Raw genomic sequence first — 21114 nt, 5'->3', positions numbered from 1 at the left:
ACATCAGCTTCTCGATGACACGTGGAGTCTAGCCCGCGGGGCTGGAGCGCTTTCGGATTAACTCCCCGTGCGCCCGGCCGCAGTCGTTCCGGGACGGCCCCGCCGCCTCCGGCCTGGCCCAAAACGAAAGTGAAATTCGGCGCAGCGTCGCGGCGCGGGGTCCCCGGGCAAGCCCGACCCCTGGCAAGCCCGACCCCTGGCTCGCCACCCTCGGACGCCCCCCGCCCCCAGCTACCCAGCCCTGGCCCCGCCGCTCCGCAGCGCCCCCTCCCGACGGAGCACCGAGTAAGGCCACCCCCTGTCCATACAAATCTAGGATGAGATCTGACCTCTCGCCTAGTTCTGCATGGGGGTAGGCAAATCATTCAATCATCATTCATTTTTTTCAGATAGTCCACGGTGCGCCAGGGCGACACTGAGGGGCACCCAGCAGTGAACTGGTCACTTTCGGCTCACTCCCACACCAAATCTGACTCAATGTGTTTTATTCCTGGGTACCATCTTAAATACAAAAAGGGATGAAACCAGACTGGCTATGCAATAACTACTCTTAGAGAATCCAGTTTCTTACAGCGCCCAGGAGAGAATCGTTAGAGTTTAGTGGGATGGATGTACAGATGGAGGAGAAGTCGGAGAAAGGTCATCAAGGAGCAATGGAGTTGAGGAGGCAGCAAAAGCGCCCAGAAGGAGGGAGCTGCGACTTGATTGTTGACAGGTGAGTAGACATTAGACTGCTGCGGGTGAGATGGGATGCCACTTCTAGGTCAAGGGAACAGGGATCAGACACATAGTTGGGGAAGGTAAAGGAAGGGGGTGGTCTAGCGGTCCTGCACAGGGTGTGAGTTTGGAAAGGGTGAGGGCGCTGTGCTGTGAGGGTAGTAGGGTCCGTGCTGGGAAGTGTACATTATGCTGAGAATAGTGGGAAGCCTTCTAGGGTTTTAGGCAGGAGATGCGGTTGCATTTGCATGATGGGAAAATCAGCAGTAGTGTGGAGGAAGGGGGCTTCCCTGGTGGCTCAAAGGTAAAGAATCTGCCTGCAGTGGAGGAAACCTGGGTTCAATCCCTGAGTTGGGAAGATCCCCTGGAGAAGGAGGGCATGGCAACCCACTCCAGTATTGCCTGGAGAATTCCATGGACAGAGGAGCCTGGTGGGCTACAGTCCATAGGGTCACAAAGAATTGGACATAACTGAGTGACTAACACACACATACACACGGGGGATGGGTCCCAGGGGTCAAGAGTGGAGGGCATGACCAAGCCCTGTTCAGATTGGAAACTCAAGGGTGGGCAATGGAAGCCTTAGGGTGGGGAGGGACCAAGACTTGGTAACTCCTCAGGTGAGCAGGATAGGAAGGTGCTGAGGATGGCTGAAGAGAGGTTGTTCTGGTTCCTGCACAGGGGTTACTGTAAGAGGTGAGTGAGTTTGGAGGAGACACTGAGAAGTTCCACTTTGGATGTGTTGGGTTTGAGGTTCCTGTGGGACTTTTCAGTTCACTCATTTCTACCACGAGCATTAGTCACCCTGGGTATGTATGAAAGGGAAGGGTGTGTTTGATCATCCACTCAGAGCCTCCAATGGATCTGACTGCACTATGGCCCCAGGACTTCAGTGTCCAGTGTCCACCTTTGGGCAGATGCACTCGTCTTGTAGAGGGATAAGCCTTTTGGAATACAGGAGAGAAGAGTGGTGCTTCCTCTGGATCCCTGTTGAAGTCTGGATGGATGAGGTCATAGTAAGCCTTGAGATGTTACCATGAATGCATGTCAGGGCCAACCTTTACTAAAGATGTGGTGATGAAACCAATTAGGAGAAAGCTGTGTTAACCCCTCCTCTGATTCCAGCTCTCTCTTTTGTTAGCATCAGTCCCCTTAGCAGATCATCTGCTATGAGGTACCCACCATAGGGACTTTTAGATGTGTGTAAAATGAGACCCACAGTTGATCTCTAAGGCTCCTTCCAATGCTGTGGTCTACGAATTACCCCTTGGGGATAGATAGCAATGCATTGTCAGAAACAGTTGCATCTGCAGGTTGTGTGAAGCAAATAAGGGGTGTTGAGCTGTACTGTTGCCACGGGGATTTAGGATGGAGTTATGTATACTTAAAATCAGAATGAAGTCAAGTTTAGCTGAGCCATTTCTCCCTTGGAAGGGCTGTCTCTTATGAAAAAGAATTTCTGCAGCATAAATGAGCATAGGGCCTCTGCTCAGAATGGATTCTTGGCCACCAGACATGGTTTCTAACCTGTGACACTATCAAAAAGTTCTCTGATGTGCTGCACATTCTGTAGCCAAGATAAAAGGACAGCTTTCTTCTGAGATAACATTACTTTTCTATAAGAGACATTCTTTGCCCATGATCACTACTAAATGGTGTCTAGCACTATACTGGAAGTCTTGGCCAATGAGATAAGGAAAGAAAAAGAAATGAGAGATTTAAAATTGGAAAGTAAAAGACAAAACTTTCATTATTTATGGTTGATATATTAAAAACCAACAGAAAGAATAGATCAAATACTAAACTAATAAGAGAATTAGTCTGTATGGACTCTATAAACTTCATTGGATACAAATACTAACTTTCAAAAATCAACTAAATTTCTCTACATCTGTAACAACCTTTTAGAAAATATAATAAAAATAATGTACCAGATAATAAATAGACAGTAATAAAAAGAAGATACCATTCACAATGGCAGCCAAACTATAAAGTAACTCCCTGTTGATGGGGAAGCAGTACAGTGGTTAAGAATATGGACTCTAAACTGTTTGAATCCAGGTTCTGTTGGTTACTTGCTGTGTGTTCTTGTGAAAATTACTTATCTGTCTGAGCTCAGTTTCCTTATCTGAAAGATGATGATAATAAAGGTACTGTAGGGTTGTTGTGATTATTACATGAGTTAATGTAAGCATAAAATCATCTTTGGGGAAAATTCAGTCAAGAACATAGAGTGATTTAATTTAAATGGAAACACATAACCTTGGGTGGAAGATCTTAAGATATAAATAGCTCAAGTCTCTTTTAGTTAATTCACATATTCAATGCAATCCCAATACAAATTACAAATAACTTTTCTGAGGAACTTAATAATAAGCCTAATCTAGAATATATAAGAATAAAAGTCCATGAATATCTAAGTTAAACCTGTAAAGAAATAATAGAGATAGGCAAATAGCCCTACCAGATATAAAGATATAGTTCAGAGCAATAGTAATAAAAATAACATTTGGCAATAGGACAATCAAATGCACCTTTCAAACAAAATAGAAAATTATAGACAGACTCATATGTATGTATATTTAGTATAAAGGTATGATGGCACTTAGATCAATCAGGGAAGCATGGATTGTTTAGTAGAAAATGTTATTATACAGAAGTGAAGCCACTTAGAAGTAGGTTAAAGACTAAATGTGAAAAGTAAAATTATTACAGTAGTAGAAGAAAATGTAGGACACTATCTTCATCATTTAAGAGTGAGAAGGACTTCTTAAAAACATGAAAGCCCCAAGCCATAAGTGAAATATTCATATATTTGATTACTTTAAAATTAAAAATTTCTGTAGTATGATTTCCTGTTAACTATGGATAAAGTTAACAGATAGCCGACAGACTGGAAGAAAATATTGTGCAATGTCTAAAACTAACAGGAAAGTATAGAAGGAACTCCTAAAAGTCAGTAAGAAAAAGAAACCCCAATGACAATGAGCAAAAGTTATGAACAGACAACAATATACAGAGAGGAAACCTCAAAGGCTAATCAGCATCATGAAATGCTCAAATATAGTATGATCTGAAAACTACAACAGCAAAGAAGAATAAGATATCACTTTGACCTTTTAGACCAGCAAAAAAAATCAGTACATTGGACACTGACAAGTGTTGGTGAAAATGTAGGATCCTAGGTTCTTTTATGTAATGCAAGTAGATTGATGCGGCTATACTGGAGGGCATTTTGGCATCTGGCTTCAGTTGGATTAAGTATATACATTCCTGATTATCCAGTGTTCTAGCTTGGGTATATACCCTAAAGAGATATAGATCCCAAGGTCCATAAAAGGGCATGTATGAAGATGTTCATACATGTTAAGTCATTGGTTGTAGTGGTGGGAGTTGGAGACCATCTAGTTGCCCACCAGTGGGGAAACGCATAGATAGAATGTGAGGGATCCACTTCCTGGAGTATTCTGCAGCATTTAGAAGTAGTGGACTAGATGTATACACATCGATATGAGTAGATCTTTAAAGCATAATACTAGGTAAAAACATAAAGATAAAACCAGAATAAGATCTGTGTATAATACTAGACACAGACAGTTAGACCTCTTGCAGTCAGGTTTGTTTAGGAATACAAAAAAATTGGATTTAAAAAAAGAAAAGGCAGCATCTCATGATTGAACACAATGTTTCTGCAGCAAAATGTAGGAATGGGTTACATTAAGTGGATAAAGGCTACACATAACCTCACGTCTCATGTATCAGATTTTGCTAAGTGAGTTTAAGGAAAAACTTTTGGGGTCCAGAGCTGTGAGGTTTCAGAATTGTGGATAAGCAATTGCAGACTTACGTTTACTTTAATGAGAAGAATATATTCAAAATGGTACATGTTATACAAGGACACTTGCAAACAAATGAAATGTTTTAAACATATTAGGATAGATTCCACTGAGGAGTGATGGGATGAGAATGAGGAATGGGGATAAAAAATATATATAAATATAAGTATGTGTGTGTATGTTAGTCTCTCAGTCAAGTCCTACCCTTTGCAACCCTATAGGTTGTAGCCCGCCAGGCTTCTCTGTCCATGGAATTTTCCAGGCAAGAATACTGGAGTGGGTTGTTTGCAAACTTTAATTGTAGTTTGGTACATTCAGATCGTTTTTCTATTAGTCATTCTTTTCCCATTGAGTTTGAGCAGTGGACCAATCTGAGATCTTATCTAATAGATCCATCAATGGTAATCAGAGGTCTTTTCAGATATTTGGCAGAATGTTTTAAGGTCTTGTATCACAGTTTCTCAGCTGGACGTGGTCTTGTTCCCCAGAGGATATTTGGCAATGTCTGGAACAATTTTTGGTGTTATTATGGGGACAGGGATTGCTACTGGCATCTAGTGGGTGGAGAAATGATGCCATGTGCTACTCAACATCCTATAGTACACAGGATGGCTCCTCCCACCCCCAAACTGAAATAAGTTACACCGTCCAAATTATCAGTAGTGCTAGATACCTGCAGCTGTACCAAATATCAGTAGTTGCTCAGACTACCTGCCTTTGTTATTATTCTCCTTAGGAGACAAGTTCACAGTCATAGGCTCTGAACTGAAGACTTAGCACTGTATCTTTGGTGCCATGATTTAGAGTGGCAGCCCATTCTTGGAAGAAGTGAGGTTCCAAAGAGGCTTGTGATCAGTTGAAATTGTCAATGTGAATCTGTAGGTAGGTATTATAAACACCAGGGTCCTTCATAACATAGCAAGGATTCTGCTGTCAGTTTTCCTGCAGTTCTATAGGGGTCATTGAATTTGAGCATAAATCAGCTGGTGTTCTCATGCCCCACCTGACAGAGTGGGGTCCAGTACAGCTCTGCTCCTGAAAGGTGACCTGTCAGGGTAAGAAGCAGAGCCTTATATTCCTGTTATGTGCCGAAGAATTGATGCTTTTGAATTATGGTGTTGGAGAAGACTCTTGAGAGTCCCTTGAACTGCAAGGAGATCCAACCAGTCCATCCTAAAGGAAACCAGTCCTAAAAATTCATTGGAAGGACTGATGCTGAAGCTGAAGCTCCAATACTTTGGCCACCTGATGTGAAGAACTGACTTATTGGAAAAGATCCTGATGCTGGGAAAGATTGAAGGCAGGAGGAGAAGGGGGATGACAGAGCATGAGATGGTTTGGCATCACCGACTCGATGGACATGAGTTTGAGCAATCTCTGGGAGTTGGTGATGGATGGGGAAGCCTGGAGTTTTGCAGTCCATGGGGTCACAAAGAGTCTGACACGACTGAGCAACTGAACTGAACTGAACTGAATAGAAAAGCCTCAGGCATGACACGTTAATGAGGCTGGTTCCATGGAGCAGTTCTGTTTTTGGTGGTGAAGTGTTTCAGCAGCAGGGAGAAAAGTAGTGAGCTGAGCCAGAAAGACTGACTTTGCATCTATGATCAAAAGACCTTACTTCTAAACACCTTCTGCTACTTGGTAGCTGTATAAACTAAGACAGGCCACTGCCTTTCCTAATTTTCATATCTGCAAAATGGAGATGGTAATGCCTGGTTGCCTAGTTTAGTCACGCGGATCAGATTATATAATCAATCACCAGGTAAGTATTTTGTAGAGTTGGAGAGCGTCATCACTATGAAACACCACTACACAGTGAGAGTAGTAGTTAAGATTTTTGGATTAAGGCACACGGTCACTAGTTTCTTCCACAACCACCTCTTGGCACTCTTTTAAATGTTAAGTGGCAAATTGCCAATGAGGGGAAAGGGGAGTCCTAAACGTTCATGGTATTGTTTCTGTAGGCAACATTTATATGGTATCATACTGTCTTAAAGAACCTCAAAAATACCAACAGTGGTCTTCAAGAAAAAATTTCCAGGAAAGATGTTATTGTTGCTCATTGATGCTCTAGAATAAAGGTTTTTGTGAATATCGTTGCAAATTTTTCTGTATCTTGAGACAGTGCAACAAACAAACAAGCAAAAATGGTATAGCTCCTGGCTATCACAGCCTCATGCCTGATGAGATCACCTGATGCTTAGACAGTAAAAAGAAAAAGATGATAAATTTGATTATATAAAGAACAAGCATTTCTACAACAAAAGGATACCATAGATAACATTTAAAGACAAATGATAACCTAGAAAAAAAAAATTTGCAACAGTATGTGACAGATCAAGGGCTCATCTCCTTAGTGTATGAATATGAATATTAAAAAGAATAAAGTCAACAATCCAATAAGAAAATGGGCAAAGGATATGAATAGACTTTTGAAGAAAGAAAAATATAAATTACTTAGAAACATATGACAAATAGCTGAACTTAAAATTAGATAAATGCAAATTAAAATGATTAGATATGGTTTTTAGCCTTATACTTCACAAAACTAAAAAGTTTGATGATTTGTGGGTATGTCGAAATTGGTTGCCATAATGTGTTGGAGAGAGTGTAATCTAGTGCAATCTACTGGAAGCATTAGTTGGCCATAGCTATTAAAATAAAAACAAATACACATATACTTTTGCTCAGCATTTCCATGTCCAAGAATTTATCCTATACACTATTTGCACATATTGGAGAAGGAATGTCAACCCACTCCAGTATTTTTGCCTGGAGAATCCCATGGACAGAGGAGCCTGGTGGGTTACAGTCCATGGGGTTGAAAAGAGTCGGACGCGACTGAGCAACTAACACTTTCACATATACATGAGGACTAATTTCCATTGAAAGTATTATTTTTAATATCAAAGACCTAGAACACTCCATTAATAGGAGCTTATTTCATTAAAGCATAGCTCATCTTTTCAATGGACTCTTCAGTGTAGCTTGAGTTAGATTTATATGTGTGATAGGAACAGTCTTCATTATGTGAAAATTCATGTGAGGAAATTCCCTTGCAGTCCAGTGGTTAAGACTTCACCTTCCAATGCAGGGAGTGTGGGTTTGACCCCTGGTCAGGCAGTTAAGATCCCCCAGACCTCGTGACCAAAAAATCCAAAAGACATAAAACAGAAGCAATGTTGTAACAAATTCAACAAAGACTTTAAGAATGGTTCACATTTGAAAAAAATCTTGAAAAAAGTAGTTATGTGAAAAATCAAGGTTCAGGGACTTCCCTGGAGGACCAGTGGTTAAGACTCCACATTTCAAATGCAAGGTGCGATGGTTCCATCCCTGGTTAGGAAAATAGCATCCCATATGCTGTGAGCCATGGCCAAAAAAAATAATTAAGGTTCAATGTCCGCTGTGTAGTATGCTTCTGTTTGTGCAAGGAAAAAGCATATACATATATATTTATACACACACATACATATGTACACATAGATGTAAGCATAGTATCAACATAGATCTACATTCATAAGCGCATAGAAAATCAATGACCATTTCCACTAGAGAAGGAAATTGAATCTTTGAAGTACAGAGAAAATCTGCTTTTTATTAAATAGCCTCTTTATTGTTTGAATTATTTAACATTGAAATATATTGCAGCTTCATTTATTTTTGTTTTGCTTTGTTTTATTTGTCTTTTAAAAGATCACCTAATGGCAGGTGAAGTGAACTTCCCAGAGAGCTGCTGGGCCCATTCTGATAGCTGTTAAAAATTTTTTTTTATTGAAACATAGTTGATTTACACTGTTGTGTAATCTCTGGGGTTTCTCAGGTGGCACAGTGATGAAGAATCCACCTGCCAATGCAGGAGACACTAGAGATTCGGGTTCCATCTCTAGATCGGGAAGATCCCCTGGAGAAGGAAATGGCAACCTACTTCAGTATTCTTGCCTGGAAAATCCCATGGACAGAGGAGCCTGGTGGGCCAGAGGTCCATGGTGTCACAAAGAGTTGAATACGACTGAGCACACATGTGCATGCATTCCATCCATTCTTTCATCCATCCATCCCTTTATCATTTCACTCTGTTTTGAAGAATATTCTGCACATGTGCTACACGTAGTTAGATCTTCTCTTTTAACTATTATGTGACTCACTTTATTTCACTGGCTGGAGCCTTTCTAGCCTCTGGCCTGGTAGAGTGGAAAGACCATGGGCTTTGCAGAACTGATTTAAAATCTAAACCTACATCACTTTCTTTTTTTTTTAATTGCAAAGTAAGTTTATTGATGATAACTTTATATAATTTACTCCCTATATTTGATGTTACAAACTTTAGGGTCTTTGCAGGATCCTTATATGTAACTGGCATAACCCCCTATATTTGAGTTCTCTTAATTGTTTTTGTGATTTCTTTTTGTTTCTTCCCACAAAGACCTGTTATGTGCCTCACATAAATGCATCCAGTAAGTGGAGAAATAAACTGGGATAAAAGCTGTATATTCTTATAATCTACACGGTTTCCACACAAGATATAACTTTTCAGAGCCTCTTTATAAGGATTTTCCATTGGAGCAGGCAGGTCCTCCTTGCTTGATATCTGTTTATATTGTGAACAACTTCCTCACGGCACTGCATTAGTCCCGGAATTTGTGAGGCAGACAGCAGCTGTCACGAAATGCACCAAATTTCTCCTCCCTAGCCTACTGCAAGAGCTGCCATAGAGGCCACGGTTCCCTGCTCCTCCCCTTCTCTCCATCATTTTCTAACTGTACAGTTTTGGGTTATTTCATTAACTTTTCTGAACTCCTATAAAACAGGAAGAAAAACACCTACCTGCTGGGATTGTTGGGACAATTTATTGGGATCATGTACACACAGCTGGGCAATGGGTGAGGCCCTGTAACTCAGCAGCCTTGCCCTTAGTATGTTAGCATGTTGCTAGTTTCCTTTTGTGGGGCTGGTTTCTAAACAGTGATTGATGAGGCTTTCAATTATCCCTGGAGGGCCCATCACAAGCCCTATTCTTCAGTGAGTAGAAGGGCTGAGGTTAGTTTTTTGATGCTGTATGGCCCCTCATGTGAAAGGAAACAGAATATTCCTAGTTAAGACAATGCTTTTTTGATTCTTAAAAAACAGTGAAAATTTCTCAACATACAAGACCTGAAAAGCAGGCTAGCTAGTACTAGCTTTTTAAAGTCTCCAAATAGTCATTTTTATAGTTTTATATAGTCATTATTTATGTTTATTTTCCAGTGTTTTTTATTCCTGCACATTTGTATGATCTTATACCAGAGATAATTGTTCTTTCTGCCTAAAGGGCTCCTTTTAGGTTTCTGTGTTTTAATGCACGGGTCTGCTGGCAACAAATTCTCTTACTTTTTGTCTTAAATGTCTTTATTTCACCTTAATATTTGAAATATACTTTTGCTTGGCTGTTATTTTCTTTTAGCATTTAGAAGATGTTATTCCAGAGTCTTTTGAATTCCATTGCTTCTGTTTCTCATTGCTCTCCTGAGGGTAATATGGAAGATAGCCTGACTGATTTTAGGGAGAATTTTCTTTTTTTGTCTTACTTTCCTGGAAATTTGGTTATGCTATTTCTAGATGTGTTTTCCTTTGTATTTATCTTGCTCAAGGTTTGTAGTACTTCTTGAATCTATAACTCGATCCCTTTAAATCTATAACATGATCCCTTTAAATTGATTTTGAAAAATTCTCAAATATTGCCCCTATTGCTCCAATTCAGTTTCACTATAGAACCCTTCTGGAATCTTAATTACACATATGTTTGACCTTTTCACAATGTCTTACATATTTTTATGCTATTTTCTGTATTTTTCACCTTTTTCTTCTTTTTTTGATTTGGATGCTTCCATCTGGGTATTTTCTATTAACCAATCTTCTGAATCGCTAATGCATTTTTCATCTATCTAAACTGTTGTTAAATTCATTTACTGAACTTTAATTTCATCTGTCTAAACTTTTATTAAATTCATTTATTATATTTTGCAGTTTGGGAATTTATATTTGGCTTTTTATTTTTAATACATAGATTTCAAATCTCTGATGAAATTCTCCATCTTGTCATCTTTTTTCTTGAGCATGTTGATCACAGTTATTTTGCATTCTGTGACAGATAATTCCAGTGTTTGGATCATCTCTGTATCTGTTTCTATTGTGTATTTTTTCTCTTGCCCCTTCTCTTTGTATGCCTGGTAATTTTTGATTGAATGCCAGACATTGCATATGCAACATTGTAAAGACTCTCAATGATGTTAACTCTGGCAGATGGTCAGATTAAAAGCAGAATGCCTTAAACTGATAAGGGAATAAGCTGACTTGAGCCTGGGTTTTTAAGCCTTTACAAGGTTGATCTGTATCTATTTACCCTTATTTCTAGAATGTAGTTCAATCAGTTCCACTGAAAGCAGGAAGTGTTTACAAAACTCTGCTTTGCTAGGCTCTGAGTGCTAATGTTTATTTATCCAGCACTATGGTGCTGTCATTAGCTCTGTTTAGTTTCTCAGTCTCTTAATAGCCTTTTGTTCTGCGTCTCTTAGTCTGCTCTGCTTACTAATTGGCAAATATGAAGAGGCAACAACTAGATAATTCTATTTAAATCAGTTCTCCGCACTTTCCTTCCCTCTAAAATCTTAGCATCTCAAGTCCTGGTTGTTTTGGTGGCCCTGAGCTTCAATATTTGTCTCGCCAATGAGTCTGTCAAAACTCCTGCTCACCTTTTCTGCTTTTTAAAAGCCACTCTCTGCTCAGCTTCTCTATCCTCTATCCATTATGCATGTGAGTCAGCAGATACTCAGTAGGGATTGTAGAATGTGAGGTTTATCTCAGTGAGTTTGCCTTCTTTTAGGGATATTGACTTGACTCTTCAAGACCTGGCTGCCTCAGTGGCTCTTCAATGTTTTCAGACATTAACATTTTTTTTTTAAATTAGTTCTTCTAGCTATTTTCATGGGAGGATATATATATTTTTAATTACAAGCTAGCCTGCCATGGCTAGAATTAGAAACCAAATAGCCATTTTAAATACAGGGTCTGCTAGGCATTCCAAAGTTAAAGCTTAAATTCAGAGTGATTATGACAACAGATGGAATTCTTCTTTTTAAAAATAATATACTATCCTTGGCACTAGAAGAGCTGTGATGAACACAGAATAATAGGAATGACCTTTGGGACTTCCCAGGTGGCGCTAATGTTAAAGAACCTGCCTGTCAATGCAGGAGATATAAGAGATGCGGGTTAAGATGTAAGAGATCCCTGGGTTGGGAAGATCCCCTGGAGGAGGAAATGGCAGCTCACTCCAGTATTCTTGCCTGGAGAATTCCATGGACAGAGGAGCCTGTCCATGGGGTTGCAAAGAGCTGGACATGACTAAGCTACTTAACACAGGTTTCCCTGGTACCTCAGCTGGTAAAGAATCCACCTGCAATGCGCGAGGCCCTGGTTTGATTCCTAGGTTAGGAAGATCCCCTGAAGAAGGCATAGGCTACCCATTCCAGTATTCTTGGGCTTCCCTGGTGGCTTAGTTGGTAAAGAATTTGTCTGCAGTGCTGGAGACCTGGGTTTGATCCCTGAGTTGGGAAGATCCCCTGGAGAAGGGGATGGCTACCCACTCCAGTATTCTGGCCTGGAGAATTCCATGGACAGAGGAGCCTGGCAGGCTACAGTGCATAGGGTGGCAAAAAGTTGGACATGACTGAGCAACTTTCACTTTCAGTTTTCACTTCGCACAGCACAGCATATAACATCAGTTCAGTTCAGTTCAGTCGCTCAGTCGTGTCCGACTCTTTGCGACCCCATGAATCGCAGCACACCAGGCCTCCCCATCCATCACCAACTCCTGGAGTCTACCAAACCCATGTCCTTCAAGTCGGTAATGCCATCCAGCCATCTCATCCTCTGTCGTCCCCTTCTCCTCCCGCCCCCAGTCCTTCTCAGCATTAGGGTCTTTTCCAATGAGTCAACTCTTCGCATCAGGTGGCCAAAGTATTGGAGTTTCAGCTACAACATCAGACCTTCCAATGAACACCCAGGACTGATCTCCTTTAGGATGGACTGGTTGGATCTCCTTTCAGTCCAAGGGACTCTCAAGAGTCTTCTCCAACACCGCAGTTTAAAAGCATCAATTCTGTGGCACTCAGCTTTCTTCACCGTCCAACTCTCACATCCATACATGACCACTGGAAAAACCATAGCCTTGACTAGACGGACCTTTGTTGGCAAAGTAATGTCTCTGCTTTTCAATATGCTACCTAGGTTGGTCATAACCTTCCTTCCAAGGAGTAAGAGTCTTTTAATTTCATGGCTGCAATCACCATCAACAGTGATTTTGGAGCCCCAAAAAATAAAGTCTGACACTGTTTCCACTGTTTCCCCATCTATTTCCCATGAAGTGATAGGACCAGATGCCATGATCTTAGTTTTCTGAATGTTGAGCTTGAAGCCAACTTTTTCACTCTCCTCTTTCACTTTCATCAAGAGGCTCTTTAGTTCTTCTTTGTTTTCTGCCATAAGGGTGGTGTCATCTGCATATCCGGAGAAGGCACGGAGTTGGACACGACTGAAGCGACTTAACAGCAGCAGCAGCAGCACCTGCATATCTGAGGTTATTGATATTTCTCCTGGCAATCTTGATTCCAGCTTGTGTTTCTTCCAGCCCAGCATTTCTCATGATGTACTCTGCCTATAAGTTAAATAAGCAGGGTGACAATATGCAGCCTTGACGTACTCCTTTGTATTACTATTATCATCCCCATTTTTGTAGATGAGGGAATTGAGGAACAGGACATCTTAGTGAGTCACTGAAAGTTATATCTAGCAAGGAATGGTACTGGGATTTGAGTCTATGTGGGGTCTGATATTCTTAGCAGAAGCTTAGAAATTTAAACAAGGTCTTATTATTGAGAAGGTAATATGATAATCTTTCTCTCTCTTCTATAACAGGTAATGAGAAATATACAGAGAGACCTTTACACCATAGCATCCTTCAGGAACTCATTGCATCCTTCTTTTCCATTTGTATCCCCTGCATGCCTTGCACAGAAATGGGCACATGCAGAATCACAATAAAACCTTTTGATTTCCAGGTTGGAGCTGAGATCTGAAATTATATTTTATCATTTGACCTGTTACTTTTCTTATGTTACTGTTAAGAATTAAGCAACACACGTGGCGCTTGTGAAAATGAAATTTAGGGTTACACAGTATGATTGTGTAGGCCAAAGAGATAGTTTAGAGTAAAATCTACCCTGTGCTTTGCTTGTCAAGCTAAGTGATAGCCACTGCAGCAAGGAGGAAGGAGTGCCTTTCTCTTACTCAGATTCTGGACAATTCTAAGAATTTTTCCTTGTCTATCTCTCAAGAGGCATTACCCATCTTTTCTGGCCAAAACAGTTGGACAGAAAGACGTCTAAACCCAACTGCTTGTTATCATATACTTCTGTTTATTTGGGACCCACTGCATGGGAAATTTACAGGGGCTGATAACACTGATCTCAGAGTAGGGAGAAGGAAAATAGGACAGGAAAACCCTGGCCATATTTGTACTTCAGAAAGGGAAGAGTTGAATCAGTTTTCTGTCGCCAGATGTTACCTTTGGTATCAGACCAAAGTAGATTTCCAGAGAAGAAACTCCAGGTGAAAGCAGCAGGCAGGACCTTTTCTGATATCCTACAATTTCATTTCCTCTGTGTTTTCACAGCATGAAATGCCCCAGTGTTTCTCTCCTAACCAGTGTGTAAATTTACCCAGTGTCAAGGAACTTCAAAGACCTTGGTGGCGGTGGTGGTTTAGTCGCTAAGTCGTGTCCGTCTCTTGCGATCCCATGGACTGAAGCCTGTCAGGCTCCTCTGTCCGTGGGATTCTCCAGGCAAGAATACTGGAGTGTGTTGCCATTTCCTTCTCCAGGGGATTTTCCTGACCCAGGAATCGAACCCAGGTCTGCTGCACAGCAAGCAGATGATTTACCAACTGAGCTATGAGGGAACCCCAAAGAACTTAGAACTGTATATTTATTCCACTGGTAGTAATGGCCTTTTAGACAATGGACACAGAGCACTATTGAGCAGTTTCTCTCCAGCAGCTGAGAACTAATGTTTCCACACCCAGTAAATATTTAGCTCTATAGAAAAATTAATCAAATACATTCTCATAAAGCACTTGAAATTGATCTATTTTGGATTAAATAGAGCTAAACTAATTTCCTGCAGCAATTTTAGGACATCTATCTAATACACAAGTTTCTACAATTGATTTCATTTATTAATACCTTGGGATCATCTCAACCAAAGAGTCTGAGAATAGTCAAATAAAAAACTCACTGAATTCTAAGCAAAGTTCCAGCAGACCTTTCAGATTATTAAATAATTAGAATAACTTTTTCTTTGTTAAGTTGTTCAGGGACTTTTTTTAAAAAAAGACATTGATCTCTTTTGAGAGGCTGTGACCAAAACATAGTAGATTGAAGGTTATGAGGTCTGTTTATAATGATGAATTATAAGGCTGTTTATGTTGATTCCTTCTCTTGCTGGAAAAAAATTCCAAATTTGAGCCATTGACCCTTAAATAAATATTTCCCTTAGAATAATAAAGGAAAACATACCACTGTTAAAATAATGTATAGAGGGTAGAAAACACCTTTCAGCAGACCCTTTTTGCTTGCAGGTGGAAACCAAATAGGTGCGTATTTTTAGAATACTGAGGCTTTGTGTATGGAAACAATAATTGAGTGACTTCAGCTATTTTAACAGGGAAGCTTGGTACTTTTTATGACTATGTTTAGGGGATTTTGCACTCAAATATTGCTCTGGCTAGCAGTAATTTGGGGAAGGGTGATGTTGCTGGTTACTGGTAACATTGACTACATGATAGCTGCTAATATTGACTACCTGATATGTTCTAGGGACTGTACTAAGCAATTTTATGTAATTTAATTTAACTGTCACAACAACTCTTTGAGCTAGATAACCATTACTATCCCTGATTTACAAATTACTATCCCTGATTTACAAATGAGGACACTGAGCTTTAGTGAGGTTAAATAACTTTCCTAACGTAGTAGAGCTGTTGAACCCAGCACCTCTTTGCTACTCTCTTAAAATACTGTGGCATGAGCAAGATGGTTGAGAGTAGTGGGAGGGGAGTGTAAGTTAATATAAACTTTTTGGAAAGCAGTTTTGAAATACTTATCATAAGACTTTTAAAATGTCACATGTTTTGACCACGTAATTATACTTCTGAGGGTCTAGTTTAGGACATTGCTTAGAGATTTAAATAATGATTATGTACAACGATGTTCACTGAAACATTATTTATAAGAGTTTATAATATAGATTGAAAACTAATGTTCTCTAGCCCCTACTAATTGTAGTAGGCACATAATATAAATTATGACAAAGGCATAGTTGGAACATTATGTATCTTTTAGTAATAATATTAAAAAGTGTATTTTGGGGAAAATGTTCAGAATTTGTTGTCAGGTGAAAAAGAGATATATAAAACTGTACATATATAGTATGACCATAGTGATGTTTAGAAAGGAAGGAAATCCAGCCAAATGTCATCTGTGAATAATGAATTATGAGTAATTTTTACTTTCTCCTGTAGGCTTTGTGATATTTAAAATATTTTTCTAGAATGAGTACAAAGTACTTTCATAACCAGAAGAAAATGCTATTATTAATTTTGTTTAAAGAACAGTAAATTCGCCAACATTGCAATTTCCATGGTCAGCAAATCACCTTTTCTCTTTGAATTAAAAAAAATTTCTTTTGCTCTTTGTCTTATTTTTTGCTGTGCAATTTCTATAATATCACTCGAGAAGAAATCATTATCCCAAGCAAATAATTACCTTGGGAGAGAGTAAAGCCCTGTGTTTGCTCAAACCTTGCCCTAAACACTGTCTGTAGGTGCTCTCCTTGTGCTCACTCAGCCGTGTCCAACTCTTTGTGACCCCACAGACTGTAGCCCATCAGGCTCCTCTGTCCATGGGATTCTCCTGGCAAGAATACTGGAGTGGGTTGCCATTTCCTCCTCCAGGGGATCTTCCCGATCAAACCCATGTCTCCTGTCTCCTGCACTGGCAAGAAGAGTCTTTATCGTTGAACCACCTGGGGTACCTAAAGTATTTATTGGGCTGCTCTGGGTCTTAGTAGCGGTACGTGGGATCTAGTTCCTGGACCAGGGATCAAACCCAGTCCCCCTACCTTGGAAATGTGGAGTCTTAACATGAAAAATGCTGGGCTGGAGGAAGCACAAGCTGGAATCAAGATTGCCGGGAGAAATATCAATAACCTCAGATATGCAGATGACACCAGCCTTATGGCAGAAAGTGAAGAGGAACTAAAGAGCCTCTTGATGAAAGTGAAAGAGGAGAGTGAAAAAGTTGGCTTAAAGCTCAACATTCAGAAAACTAAGATCATGGCATCCAGTCCCATCACTTCATGGCAAATAGATGGGGAAACAGTGGAAACGGTGGCTGACTTTATTTTTCTGGGCTCCAAAATCACTGCAGATGGTGATTGCAGCCATGAAATTAAAAGACACTTACTCCTTGGAAGGAAAGTTATGACCAACATAGACAGCATGTTAAAAAGCAGAGACATTACTTTGCCAACAAAAGTCTGTATAGTCAAGGCTATGGTTTTTCCAGTGGTCATGTATGGATGTGAGAGTTAGACTTTAAAGAAAGCTGAGCACCGAAGAATTGGTGCTTTTGAACTATGGTGTTGGAGAAGACACTTGAGAATCCCTTGGACTGCAAGGAGATCCAACCAGTCCATCCTAAAGGAGATCAGTCCTAGGTGTTCATTGGAAGGACTGATATTGAAGCTGAAACTCCAATACTTTGGCCACCTGATGCGAAGAGCTGACTCATTTGAAAAGACCCTGATGCTGGGTAAGATTGAGAGCAGGAGAAGAAGGGGACGACAGAGGATGAGATGGTTGGATGGCATCACCAACTCAGTGGACATGAGTTTGGGTGGGCTCTGAGAGTTGATGATGGACAGGGAGGCCTGGCGTGCTGCGATTCATGGGATCGCAAAGAGTCGAACACGACTGAGCGACTGAAATGAACTGAACTGAACTACTTAACCACCAGGGAAGTCCCAAGCTCTCTTTGGACACATTTAAATCCCCTGAACCTTCCCAGCAGATGGTAGGGAGACACCCAAAGGCAGGGCCTAGGAAACTGTAATCGAAGTGCTTCAGAATTAAAGAACGTGGTCAGAATGTGTCCACTGAAACTGACACTAATCAAAATAATAGGATAGAGCTTCTTCCTACAAAGTAAAGGTGCCTTCAGAGAAAAATTGTGAATATTCTTTTGTTTATCCAGCATATATTCACAGATCACCTCCCATGTTAAAAATTCTGTGTTAGGAGGACTTGGGAAAGTTCATATGGCTTTAAATCGGCCATGATGAGCCCACGTGGCTGCCTGAGTTTTTATTAGGATGATAGAGGTCTCCAATCAGGGGAGCAGGGAATCTTTAGCTTAGTTAAGATGCCAGCAAAAAGAGTTTTCAGATCTGATTGAAGTTGGGAGGTATCCTAAGACTTCATAATAAGACCTGCATCTGCTGCTGCTGCTAAGTTGAGTCAGTCATGTCTGACTCTGTGCAACCCCATAGACGGCAGCCCACCAGGCTCCTCCATCCCTGGGATTCTCCAGGCAAGAATACTGGAGTGGGTTGCCATTTCCTTCTCCAGCATCATGGACCCTTAAAGCACCTTCCATATACATAGTCCTACATGTGTTCCATCCTTTCCAGACCCTAGTCGTAAGTGGGAAAGTGGAGTTGGGAGAGGGGAAGAAGGAATGCAGACATCCATTAAGCAGTGTTTAGTGAATAGAAGACTGAACAGTGATAAAACACAACTAAAACAGACTCAGTTCCATCTTTCTTCTCCTTTTAATAGTCTCAGGCTAGAGTCTCATTCCTTTAGCCAATATCATAACTAGTTGCAACACCTCTACAAGTGCTTGTCCCTAATTCCCTGGTCTGACCTGGCCACCTCTCCATGTGTATTTCTCACAACTCTCCCTCTTGTTCCAGTCTCTCCAGAGACACTGGCTTTGGGGGCATGATACATGCTAGCCGTGTTCCCACGTCAGATGTTTTGGCTTTCCTGTTCCCTCTCTGTACTGCTGTCCCCGCGGGCACACACATGTCTGATATCATGTCTCTTCCTCATAGTCCCTTCCCCACCATCTTATGTAAAACACTCTATTTCCTCCCCTGACCCCTGGGACTCTCCACTCCCCTACTCAGTTTTATTGTGCTTTTGTAACACTCACCACTGTTTGACAATATATGTTTTGTTGTTTGTGTATTGTCCTATGTTAGAATGTACATTCCATGAGGGCAGAGACTTTGTCCATTTTATTCACTATTGTATTCCCAGCACATAGAACAGTGTTTGATACATAGAAAGTGCTCAAAAAATAGTTATTGAGTAAATGAATAAACATACTTTTCTGGAGGGTGGTTTGGGAACATGTGTCAAAACATAAAATGATATATACCTTTGACCTAGCTAATCCAACTTCTTAGATTTGTATTAAGGAGATAATCATACAGTTGAAAAATAACATACACAATGAGGTTAATCACAGGATTGTTTAGAGCAACACATAGAATGAGAATCCAAATATCCATCAGTGGAACTTTGTGATAGAGGCAAACTGATTGACATCATTACATGTAAATAAATATTTATTGAAATGGCAAAATGTTTACAACGTATTAGGGGGTGAAGAAAATTGACTCTGGAAGAGCTTGTATGGAATAATCGCATCTAATAAGATTCTAACATACTTTGTATGTATCTGTGTATAGAATAATATGAGGGCAAGTATTCACCAAAATAATAATAGTAATCTTGGTGGCTGGGAGTTGGATTTGGGGTAATTTTTTCTTATCCTGTATACTTTGTGGTTTTTTTTTTTTAAATAAATGACCTTGTATATTTCTGAAAAAAAATTAAACAAAGTTAATAGAGCCGTTTTATAAAGTTTTTTCTACTTCAGAGTCGATTTTAGTTTGCTCTGTGTCACAGTAGCACCCAGGTGACTGACTCGCGATGCCTGAAGAAGTATTGCAGGTTCATTCCGGTTCCTGCAGGGCTGGTTTGCTGAGCTTCTAGATGTTTTAATGCCTTTTCTGCATTGCCCTGCCACTGCCCTAATAAACACTCTTCCCTGGTTACACGGCCCTGATAGCAGCTGCCCCGGTATTCCTGCCTCCTCCTGTCTATCTTCTCCAATGGAGCAAACTACAGTGGCTCCCCATGACCCACAATGGACTCCACACTCTTGGCTGGTCATCTGGAGCCGTCCGCACACACAGCCCTAGCTTCTTTCCCTAACCTCGTCCTCAACCACTCCATTATTCTGCCATTTCATCTGCCTGGTGTCTTGGGCTGTGTCCTAATGCCCACCTTTCTTTTTCTCTGGAATTCCCTTCTCTCTGTCTCCCCTTCTCTTTTGGCCCATCTTACCTTTGTCTTTTCCAATTAAAACCCTGGAGAATGACCTTCCAGAAAAACTACAGTACCTAAAAATCTGTATTAATCCTTTGCCTCTTAGGAAATGAGTTTCTTTTGGTTTATGTAATGGGTATGTATGACTGGTAAGCTCTTTGAAGGCAGGAAGTATGTCTTATGCTTCCTCACATTATGCATTGAATCTATTTGTTTATTCATTCAGCAGATTTTTGTTAAGCACCTGCTGTGTACATGACCCTGGGCTAGGTTCTCCTTCTTCTTTTTTTCTGTGATAGGTTCTTGAAGAGAACAGTGAACACACAGGAATTTCTAGTCCAGGATGCCGCTATGGAGGACCTTACTCATCTTCAATCTCTTGGGTGATAAGCTTCCTTATAAACTGCACATCTGCCGGTAATGCAGATGTGCCTTCAACAAGGGAATGGTTTGTAAGGAAGAGGGATCAGTAACTTACACTTGATTCTCTCTATTACCAATAAGGACTAACAGAAAGGTTTTTGAAGAGAAATAGTCTCTTCTCTTGGTCCTTCAGGCACTACAGACCCTAGACTATATAGAAGGAAACCTTCATCAGATTTCTTTTTTTTTTTTAATGTGTTTGTTTTTTTGTTATTACTATGTTTTAAAAAATATTTGTTTATTTATGGCTGTGCTGTGTCTTCATTGCTGAGGGTTTTCTCTGGTTGCAGCGAGTGGGGCTACATTCCACTGCAGTGTGTCAGCTTCTCATTTGTGGTGGTGTCTCTTATCTCAGAGCATGTGTTCTAGGACTCATTCAGTAGTTGTGGTGCATAGGCTTAGCTGCTCCAAGACATGTGGGATCTTCCTGGATCAGGGATCCACCCTGTGTCCCCTGCATTGGCAGGTGGATTCTTAACCACTGGGCCACCAGGGAAATCCTCCATCAGATTTCTTGATGAACAAAGTCTATTGAACCAGGTAAGCTTCCGGCTAACCAGAGGGCTGTCATAGTACTAGAAGTGAGATCCTGAATGTTCCCAGACCTTTGTGAACTGTCAAATGGATCATTCTAGGATAT

The 21114-nt window shown here is 40.5% G+C and overlaps 1 long non-coding RNA gene and 1 pseudogene across 8 annotated transcripts in view; one reads left to right on the top strand and one right to left on the bottom strand.

Annotated features, from left to right (window-relative positions):
* Positions 1 to 21114, top strand: part of LOC145538526 (uncharacterized) — a 93011-nt gene that overhangs the window by 5042 nt on the left and 66855 nt on the right. For 2 of the 8 annotated variants that reach the window (XR_014076978.1, XR_014076983.1), the window contains exon 2: positions 390 to 715. This is a non-coding gene — a long non-coding RNA (uncharacterized LOC145538526). Of the gene's footprint in view, positions 1 to 7; positions 286 to 389; positions 716 to 5289; positions 5436 to 13082; positions 13174 to 13511; positions 13654 to 16525; positions 17879 to 21114 lie in introns of those variants that run through there. The other 6 variants (XR_014076979.1, XR_014076980.1, XR_014076981.1 and 3 more) reach the window with 5 other exon arrangements.
* On the bottom strand, positions 8855 to 9309 carry LOC145539588 (small ribosomal subunit protein bS18m pseudogene; annotated as a pseudogene).

Source organism: Giraffa tippelskirchi, chromosome 2 (assembly GCF_054371585.1).
Source record: "Giraffa tippelskirchi isolate mGirTip1 chromosome 2, T2T-mGirTip1v1.2.pri, whole genome shotgun sequence".
NCBI lineage: Eukaryota > Metazoa > Chordata > Mammalia > Artiodactyla > Giraffidae > Giraffa > Giraffa tippelskirchi.
This window is presented reverse-complemented; position numbering and strand designations above follow the sequence as displayed.